Source organism: Bidens hawaiensis, unplaced genomic scaffold (assembly GCF_021521415.1).
Source record: "Bidens hawaiensis isolate Kalapana, Puna unplaced genomic scaffold, B.hawaiensis_p1.1 tig00035313_1, whole genome shotgun sequence".
In the NCBI taxonomy this organism is placed as follows: domain Eukaryota; kingdom Viridiplantae; phylum Streptophyta; class Magnoliopsida; order Asterales; family Asteraceae; genus Bidens; species Bidens hawaiensis.
In genome coordinates, this window is record NW_027496142.1 from 4,470 (window position 1) to 14,948 (window position 10,479).

At 40.9% G+C, this 10,479-nt stretch overlaps 1 long non-coding RNA gene across 1 annotated transcript; it reads right to left on the reverse strand.

The window, feature by feature from the left end:
* Positions 1 to 8,560: 8,560 nt before the first annotated feature.
* LOC143587224 (uncharacterized) lies at positions 8,561 to 10,049 on the reverse strand. Its single transcript, XR_013144842.1, has 3 exons — positions 9,694 to 10,049; positions 9,510 to 9,605; positions 8,561 to 8,905 (listed from the first exon to the last, which is right to left on the reverse strand). It is a non-coding gene; the product is annotated as an uncharacterized LOC143587224 (long non-coding RNA).
* Between the last annotated feature and the right edge of the window lie 430 nt (positions 10,050 to 10,479).

Here is a 10,479-nt window from a genome sequence, read left to right on the forward strand (position 1 = left end):
TATGAATGAGTTTTTTAGCCTTTACGTGCCAGTATGTGTTACTCTGTCTATATCCATTATAATCTCATGCGCGGCCCCGACCTGAGACCTTAACAACTATGCTTTGGCATGTGCTTTGCGTTAGTTGTGCTTAGGTATTTTTATGGTCTGGCTGCGCAATACGTAGGATGAATGCTATGAGTAATTTGAGCTAAGGCTCATATTATTGGGCTAAGGCCCTGACGTTTCAGAGTTAAAACTCGTTAACGCGTCTGAGCTTGAAGCTCGCGCATGTATGTTTTACTTCGTTTTATTTTTAGTTTGATGTCAATACAATGTTGTCATATTGCTCAAAATTAATAAAGGGAAGTGTAAAACATGTATGCAAAAGGTAATAGAACGCATATTAAAATAGAGCGTATCATTATTCATAATGGCTTACAAAGCCTTGATTAAAAACTTGACAACTTTTACATGAAACATTTCTATGTTGTGCTGCGTTCCATGTGCGCGGGATCTTCTTTCCATTTAAATCTTTTAAAGCGTATGTTCCTTTTCCCAATTCTTCCGAGACTTGATAAGGTCCCTCCCAGTTGGGAGACATCTTTCCCGGGGGTATTGCGCGACTAGCTTCATTGTTCCGAAGGACAAAATCATTCTTCTTGAAGTGACATTCTTTCACGCGCTGATTGTAGTATTTTTCTAGCTTTTTCTTGTATTTGGCTTCACTGATGATAGCCGCCTCTCTGCGTCCCTCAAGTAAATTGAGATCCAACCTCCTTTCTTGCTCGTTATCCGTCTTACTCATCATGAGCACTCTATAGGATGGGCATCCAATCTCAGCTGGAATCATAGCCTCCGTTCCATAGGTTAGGCTGAACGGGGACTCGCCATTGCTGGTTTTGCTTAATGTCCTGTGCGCCCACAGGACATTAGGTAACTCCTCGACCCATGCATAGGACTCTCCCTCCAACCTTTTCTTCAGTCCATTCAGTAAGCTTTGGTTCGCGCGTTCCACTTGACCATTCCCTTGAGGGTGGTATACTGAAGTGAAGACCTGATTGATGTGCAATTCCTTGAACCAACTGGATATCTTCCTGTCAGTGAATTGTTTGCCATTGTCGCTCACGATTTCAATGGGCAGGCCAAAACGGCATACGATGTGGCTCCAAATAAATTGCTTCATTGCCTCGGCTGTAATTTTTGCCAGTGGCTTGGCTCAACCCATTTTGTGAAATAGTCTACTGCCACTACCAAAAACTTTACTCGCCCTGGCGCTTGTGGTAAGGGACCCACAATATCGATTGCCCACTTGTGGAAAGGCCATGCAGAGGTCACCGGAATCAAGTTGTTCTTTGGCCGCATGGTATTTGGCGCATAGCTCTGACACGCTTTGCATTTTTGGATCTCTTTTAACGCGTCCAAGTACATGCCTGGCCAAAAGTAACCTGCGTTCATTGCCTTGGCGATCACCATGCGCGGGCCAGCATGTATTCCACAGATTCCTTCGTGTATCTCTCTGATCACATAGCTTGCTTCCTCAGCGTCTAGGCATTTCATGAGTGGTCCAAGATAAGAGCGTCGATATAACGTACTATCGAGCATTTCGTAGTTCTGCGACTTGTGTCTTATCTTCCTCGCCTGTGCGCGATCGTCTGGTAACTTTCCCTCCTTCAAGAATTCCATTATTGGAGTTATCCATGATGAATGTGTTGTATGAATTACAAGAATAGACTTCGCTCCCACCGACGGGTTGCTCATTACTTCCACCCTGACATCTTTGCCAAAATGATCGAAGCTGGTTGATGCCATCTTGCTTAGCGCGTCGGCAGACTTATTTTCACTGCGAGGAATGTGTATGATTCTGAAAAAGTCAAATTGTTTAGTGAGTTTCTTCGCCTGCTCTAGATATAGAGGCATGGTGTTCTCCTTGGCATCATAAAGGCCATTGACTTGTGCTTCTACCATGTATGAATCTACATGAGCCTCTAGCTTTTTAACTCCGAACTTGTGCTCGATGCGCAAACCAGCCAGCAGGGCTTCATACTCAGCTTCATTGTTGGTGCTTTAGAAATCCAACCTGATTGCGTAAGTATACTCATGATTTTCTGGATCCACCAGTTTGAGGCCTGCGCCAGACCCTTCGTTGTTTGAAGCTCCATCAGTGAATAATCTCCAAACGTTTTCTTCATTATTGGCTTGCGGAGGGTCTACTTTGCGCTGAGCCTCTTCGACTTTTCCTTCAGGGATTTCTGCGATGAAATCAGCTAAGACTTGTCCCTTGATTGCTGGACGAGGCTTATAGGTGATCGTGTGCTTCCCTAATTCTAGCGCCCATTTTGTCAGCCTTCCTGAGAGAGCGGGACGTCGCAAGACTTGCTGGATGTTGTAATCAGTCAGGACTTCAATAGGATGACCATTGAAATATCTGTGAAGCTTGCGCGACGCATGCGTTAGTGATAAAACTAACTTTTCTATGATGGTGTAGCGCGTCTCAGGATCTGTCAGCACCCGACTTACATAATAAATTGGTGTTTGGATTCCCTTGCGATCCACCAATAATACTGCGCCAATGGCGCGCTCTCCTGCTGACAGGTACAACGTTAAAGTTTCACCAGGTAGTGGAGCTGTGAGCGCAGGCAGATTTATCAGACATTCTTTTATCTCACTGAAAGCTTGCTCGGCCTCAGGCGTCCACTTGAATTGGCTTTTCTTTAAGCAATTTCTCAATGTGTTAATGAATGGGGTAGATTTGCTTGCATGGTTTGCTAGGAACCTGTTAATTGATACCAATCTACCATTCAACTTTTGAACTTCCTTCATGGTAGATGGTGAGGGCATGCCGAGGATAGCCTCCACCTTCTCTGGGTTCACCTTGAAACCATCCTTGGTGACCATTACGCCGAGAAATTTCCCTTCTTCAACACCGAATGTGCATTTGCTCGGGTTGAGCTTCATGTTTACTTCCTTTAGGCGCCGAAGGGTTTCTTCGATGTATTTGAGCATTTGTTTTTCCTCCCTGCTTTTAATCACCAAATCATCCACGTAGACTTCTAAGTTTTTTCCAATCTGCTCGTTGAAAATTGCATCCATGAGTCTTTGGTAAGTGGCTCCTGCATTCTTCAAACCAAAGGGCATTTTTGTGTAACAGAAAACACCCTTGTCAGTTCTGAAAGTAGTCTTGTCTTCATCCTGTGGTGCCATTTGAATTTGGTGATAGCCCTTATAGGCATCCGGGAAACATTTGAGCTTAAATGGCACCACAGAGTCCACCTTCATGTCAATGTTTAGGAGGGGGGTAACAATCTTTTGGACACGCCTTGTTGATGTCCTTGAAATCAATGCACATTCTCCATGACCCATTGCTCTTCTTTACTATCACAGGATTGGCTACCCGTGTTTGATATTATATTGGGCGAATGATATTCGCGCGCAGTAGATCTTCTACTTGCTTATTCATGGCTTTTGTCTTCTCTTCTCCCATGACTCTTTTCTTTTGAGCAATTGGCTCCACGGACTTGAATGTGTTGAGAGAGTGCTGCGCCAGGTCTCGCGGAACCCCAGTCATATCAGAATGTTGCCACGCGAAGACTGACATATATGTTGTGAGCAATCTTTTCATTCTCACTCTTGTGTCATCTGATACCGTAGCTCCGATTGTGATTGTTTGTTCTGGGAATTTTGGGTTGAGAATTCATTCCTCTGGCGCGTTGTTTGCCACTGGAAGCTTCATTCTCCCCTCTCGAGGTATACTTATTACTGCACATAAGTGATCTCGGTACACAAATGTTACTCCTGTTGGTGTTGGGAGCCCCAACGCGCCATGCGCTGGTGACGGTATGGCGTTGAATTGGGCAATCGTTCCTCTGCCCAAGATCATACTATGGCATGAAGTGGTGGGCAAGACCAGGAAGTTGACAATTTCAACTCGCTTGTGCTTCTCATCCCCCATAGTTAGTTCGAATTGTATCTGACCTAGGGGGTGAATAATTTCGTTTGAGACACCCGAGATTGGTGCACTCACAACTTCAAGCCTTGCTTGGTCTTCTGGATCCAACTTCCTAAAACATTGCTCATACATGATGTCTGACTCACTACCGGTGTCCACCAGGACTCTTGACACCTCATAATGAGCGATGTGTGCAGTGATGACTAGAGGGCTGCTGATAGACGGGCCTCCTCTGATTCTTGGAAAGATTACTTGTTGCTCGCGCCAATTCCCTTGGATTTGCGCGCTTCTCTTCCTCGATCTTTGCCCTTGCCTTCTTCCTTCAGCTACACAGATTCTTTTGAATTTTTTACTGGCTGAGGCTCCGTCTGGTTGTTCGTTCTCTGGTCTTGGATTTTTTACCAGGTGAGCCAACTTGCCTGATTTCACATCTTTTTCGATCGCATCCTTCAAATGATGGCATGTATCAGTGTTGTGCCCTGTGGATTTGTGAAACTCACAATATTTGCCACTGTTCGGTTGTCCCTTATGGAGTAATGGCCTGGGGTTTTTAAACTGGACATTCTCTGTGCTTAACACTTGCGAAGGCGTTTTGGTGATGGGAGTCCATATTCTTGGTAGAGGTCTGTTAGGCTCTCTGCCGCCTTCCTTCTTGTCACCTTCTCCGCGATTAAGAATGTCTTTTTGGAGTTGGGGTGAACTTTGTTGCACTTGCTTTTCTGTAGGAGAATAATTGGTTTGTTGCAACCTGGACCATACGGAGTTTTGTTTGCGCCTCTTTTCATTGTTGCGTGGTGCTTCTGTTTGATGCCCTTTATCTCTTGCTCTGTCTTGGGCAATTTGTTTTTCATTTCGCGCGAAGACTCGCGATGCTTCCATAAGCTTAGCCCAAGTGGTTGGCATGCCTTCTCTGCTCACGAGAGCTCTGCGGAGTTGATCACTGCGCGCACCTTGTATAAAGGCCACGCGCAAGAGTTGTTCAGTGATGCCTCCACTTGCAAGAGATTCCTGATTGAAACGAGTTATGTAGTCTTCAATGGTTTCATCATTCCTGCGTACGCAGTGCATGATGTCATCGGGGTCGCGCGTGTGTCTGCGCTGCTGTACAAAGTGAGCCTGGAACTTTTCCAATAGCTCTTCGAACCCATCGATTTGTCCTGTCGGCAAGCTTTCGAACCAGACACGCGCTGCGCCCGTGAGGCAGCGAGCAAACATGTGACACCATGTTGGCATCGTCCAGCTTTCTAAGTTTCCAGTGTTATAAAAACCTTATAAGAAATCATCTGGATCTGTTGTACCATCGTACTTGCCTAAACCACTTAGCATCTTGGTTTTGTGTTGAATGGGAGCCTTCGCGATGCGCTCAGCGAATTTTGAATGTTTTACCAAGATGGCTGGCCTATATGGTGTGGTTACGTCCACTTGCTCTTTCGCTTGTGGGTTGTATGGTGTGTATAAATCCATATCAGCTTTGGCTCTAGGTGCTATGTGCACGTGTGCGCGAAGCTGTGAACCTCCTGCATGAGTATCTCGCGTCTTCTTCATGCTGTGCACCTCTTCCTCATCACTAATATCAGCTTGTTCGGTGTGAACAGAATGACCGTCTTCCAGCGTGCGCGTCTTTTTTGTTGTTCCCTGAATGGTTTGTTTATCAAATGCGAGCCTTTGTGTTAAATCGGCTAACTTTTTGTGTTTTACCAACTCATTGTATTTGTCCATTAAACGCCGTTGTTCGTTTATGAGCCATTCTTTAGGGTCATTGGTTTCAACTTCCGGGCCCATTGTTCCTTTTTGTTTTGCACCAGTCAGATTTTGGAACGTGAGATCGTCTGGGGGAGTTTCAGTTTGACTATGAGGTGTTGTGTTGAAGGGATGGTTACTGGTGGTGCGCGCAGTGTCACGCGGCGCCCTCAGAACCTGATGCCCCTCATTAACATCCTCAAGCTCATTATCCTCCAGAACTTGATCATTGTTTCGAACACCGGAACCATGGTGAAGAGAAAATTGATGAAATAGTACTTTTGTTGCCGTTGTAACAGGTGATGGCGCCAATGAAGAAGCGTGTATCGACTTACTTGTATACGATCAACGTTCCTCGGGTACGAGTATGCTATAACACCGATGGTTTTCCGAGATACGAGTTCTTCTACCTACAAAACAAGCAGCACCGTGAGCTTACCCCTCAGAAAGGGACAGAGGGGTCCTCTTTGGGGTAACCCTCCGGTGTGAGAATCAGGTATTGTAGGAGAAGATAATTAAGATGTGAAAATGAGTAAAGGATTTAGAGTATATTTTTCTGCCTGCCTCCAGCTGTGGAGGTGGTGTGGTATTTATAGTATTAGGGTTTCCAATGATTGGGCTCAGACCAAATTAGGGCCTTTTTGGCCTCCTCCTATTGCTTCGCGCCACGTGTACTTAGGACACCTGGTGCTTTTTCATTGATTATTCTCTGACTAAGGTATTTCACCTGACCCATGTGCCATCACGTGGTGGCACATGGGCTTTGCTGAGTTGTCCACCCTTCATTGGCAGCTGTCAACATCAGCACATTCTTTATTCCTTAAAAGATACCTTCTGGAAGGTTGCCTGATGAGTACAATCATGGTTGTCCTTATCCTGATTTGGATTAGACTATTGTCTCATTTGTTGTGTGTCGCTTACGCGCGGCCTTTATGCGCCTATCCCGGGGATGCGCAAGGTCTTCTCTTTATTCTCACAGATGTTTCATGCGCTTGCGCGTATGTGATATGCGCCACGCGCAGATGTTTCATGCGCTTGCGCATAGGTTTTGGCTTTGTGTCTTCATGACATCCTGATTTCAAGCCTCTTGTCTATATCTTGTGAGTTGACCCGCCCCGCTCGATGTTAAGGCGGGTGCATACCCCTTCAATAGAGACGTGACATCTACGTTAAAAAATCGTATCAAACATGTCTCCTCCACCATTTTCCTTCTTCCTAATCTTTTGTTTTAATTGTTTCTTTGTAACGTATCTAGACTAATTTTGTATATTTCTTTCATTTTCGTATCGATCGAATTATAATGATGTTTTCCTACAAGAATTACGCCTCTAACCAAGAAAAAATTTCTTCAAACACCATTATGTTACTAATATCTGATTTTCAAACTAAGCTATATATGTAACGAATATAATTTCACATTTTGCTTTTATGTTTTGTTATTCCACTAGATTCCTATTTTTGGAAACTTGTTTGTTTTGTATTGGGGTTTTTATTTAATTATTTTAGTTGAATATTTTGGTGGTTTTGGTCATAGACACGCGGTGATAATCTAATTGGATGATGTTTCTTTTGTTGTTTAATTCCTGGAAGTCAACATTTGCAGGTCGTGGTGTTGATGAATGAAGTAATCAGAAGGAAGACAACAATAAAAGGATCATACCTTTTATGTGTTAATTAAAAGGATAGCTAAAAAACATACATAAAAGAAGACCTAAATATAAATTATTATCTTAACATCACATAAACCCTAAGTTGATAGTTGACACAACAACGATGGCTTCTACGATTCCATACCACATCGTAGGCCAATGTGCGGTGGTGATGATTATGATCGCGCTTCAAGGTTCTGCTTAGTAAGAAAAAGTTGGAAAAAAAATGTAGGATGAAAAAAAATATCACATAATGAAATTCGTAATTTATGCTTAATTTAATGTACACCAATCTAATTTATGCTCTAAGAAGGCCATGATGTGTAATGTGTTACTTTGATAGCTTAGAATAGATTTATTCATGATTTAACATAGATATCAATATGATTCATGATGGTACACGATATAATTAGCAACAAGAGCTTATATCTTAATTTCACGTTACAAAATACATCACGACATTTATACGTGTCTAATTGACTAAATGGTATTATGTATTATGTAATTACGGATAAAAAAATATAGATTTCTTAGAATATCCACAAAAATATATTCACTGACATATCACTACAACAAATCAGACCTATCCCGACAGCTATTTCTGAACTTTTCCCGACAACATGTTGGTATTATTCTAAAATTTCTATCCCGACGATAAATAGTCGGGAAAAGTGTTGTCGTCGTAGCTTCGTCCCGAAAAGAAAACATAAAATCTTTCCCCACTACATGTCGTCGGGATAAATATTACAAAAAACATTTTTAAGAAAATGTTTTATTCTTTAATAAAAAGATAAAAAAAATATTTTAATAAAATATTAAAATCTTATCGCGACAACATGTCGTCGGAATAGTAAAATGAATAAAATAATAATAAACTCTATACCGACAACATTTTGTCGGTATATATTAACGAATAAAATAATATCAAACTCTATCCCGACAACATGTTGTCGGGATTGACTTTAATATTATTTTATTTATTTTACTATTCCGAGGGCATGTTGTCGGGATAGAGCTTAAAATTATTTCATTCAGCTGTATTTTTTCTGCTGTTTTCCGGATTTCGACCTGTTTTTCAGCTAATTCCAAAACACCAAAATCAACATCCATAATACACAATTAATAAACTTAAATTATCCAACATCAAACATACCAAACATACGACATTCGACCCGTCAATTTGTTCAAAAACAAAAAAAAAAGATATCCAAATGAAACACAACTAAAATGGCATTGTCCTTGTTTAATCGTCACTTTCATCTTCGCTTTCATAAGGTCGATGTTGCCATTGTTTCTTAGCATCTTCAAGTTTTTTGTCAAACTCTTGTGACATTTTTGCATGCATCTCTTGCATTTGACTTTGTTGTTGTTGTTGAAGTTCGGCTTTTAAACTTTCTTGCCAATCTTGTTGTGATGGTCCGGAGGAAGATCCAAATTTAGGTGCAACAGGTGGTGCCGCCTTTCTTGCAATTTGTCCAATTCCCCGTAGATGCCCGCGTGATTCACCGAAAACATTTAGAAAAACTTGTGAATCGCAATAATCATCCGATCCATCATCAATATTTGTTCTTTCCGCTTTAAGTCGTTCCTAAAAAAAATAAACGTAATACATGCTCATTTTGGCCCGAACACAATTTAATTGACCAAAATATATAAGTTTTGGTAGAAATGGGTAATTTTGACCCATTTGAACCAAAACTTGCATATTTTTGAGTTATTTAAAGTGTGTTATGCTCGTTTTGGCCCGGACACACTTTAGTTGACCAAAATATATATGTTTTGGTTAAAACGGGTAATTTGACCCATTTGAACAAAAACTCGCATATTTTGAGTTATTTAAAGTGTGTTATGCTCGTTTTGGCCCGAACACACTTTAGTCTACCAAAATATATAAGTTTTGGTAGAAATGGGTAATTTTGACCCATTTAAACCAAAACTTGCATATTTTTTAGTTTTTTAAAGTGTGTTATGCTCGTTTTGGCCCGAACACACTTTAGTTGACCAAAATATATATGTTTTGGTTAAAACGGGTAATTTGACCCATTTGAAAAAAAACTCGCATATTTTGAGTTATTCAAAGTGTATTATGCTCGTTTTGGCCCGAACACACTTTAGTTGACCAAAATATATAAGTTTTGGTTGAAATGGGCAATTTTGACCAAAATAAATACAAGTGGGTCCGAATTACTTACAAAGTCTAATCGTGCTGCTTCGTTGACCCATTCACCATTCTTTGTGTGGGTATCCTCAAAACCCTCGATATAACATGTTTCTTCTTTGTTTTCGGTCTATATATATATTGAAAAAATTAATACTAACCCTTTTAGCATGCGGTTAAATTTGTATGTCTTTGTATAATAGTAACATTGTTCTTACCTGCACCCATCGCTTCTGTGTGTAAGATTGGCTCCCGTGGAAACTCACATAATGGTGTTTTTGTCGGTTTCTCTTATTTGCTTCACATTGGTTTAGGTATTTCTTATCTGAGTAGAGCTTATCAATCACTTCAATCAACGGTCCTCGTTAAAGTCACTTGGAGGACATAGTTTAGCGAGTTCGGGATTGTCATGTCCATCTATGAAGTCAAAATGAGTCTTTAACTCACTTTTTCGTTCCGTATAAGCCCTATGGCATTCACGGTTGATTATAGCCTCAACTTTTATCCAATGATCTTTTTCTATAGTGTGCGAAGCAAGATCAAAATAATGCTGCCAAAATAAATAATTAGAAAACATATAACAATACGTTACAAATATAACATTATAAAATATACTTACGTATAATTCATCCCATAATTGATATTTATACGTTGGAGGATCACTATCCTAACCTCGATAGTACATAGGAAACTCGTTCCAAATTGATGTCAAAATGAACCTAATAAAAGAAGATTGATTTTCTCCAACAAACTTGCTATGTTTACCAACGAAATAAACTTGAAGATCCAAAGGCTTATTGCCATTTTTTTCAAATTTATCCATCAGCTTCTTATTGCACCCCCTACCTCGTGTAACTTTGGGTATGGCTACAATGATACACATATAAAAAAGTTAGCAAATTAAAAATATAGTTAACTTTAAGATATAATGTATTTAATTGAAACAAATAACTTACATGACTCGCATCTCGAAGGGACCTTAAGTGGGTCCTTGCGAGGTGGTC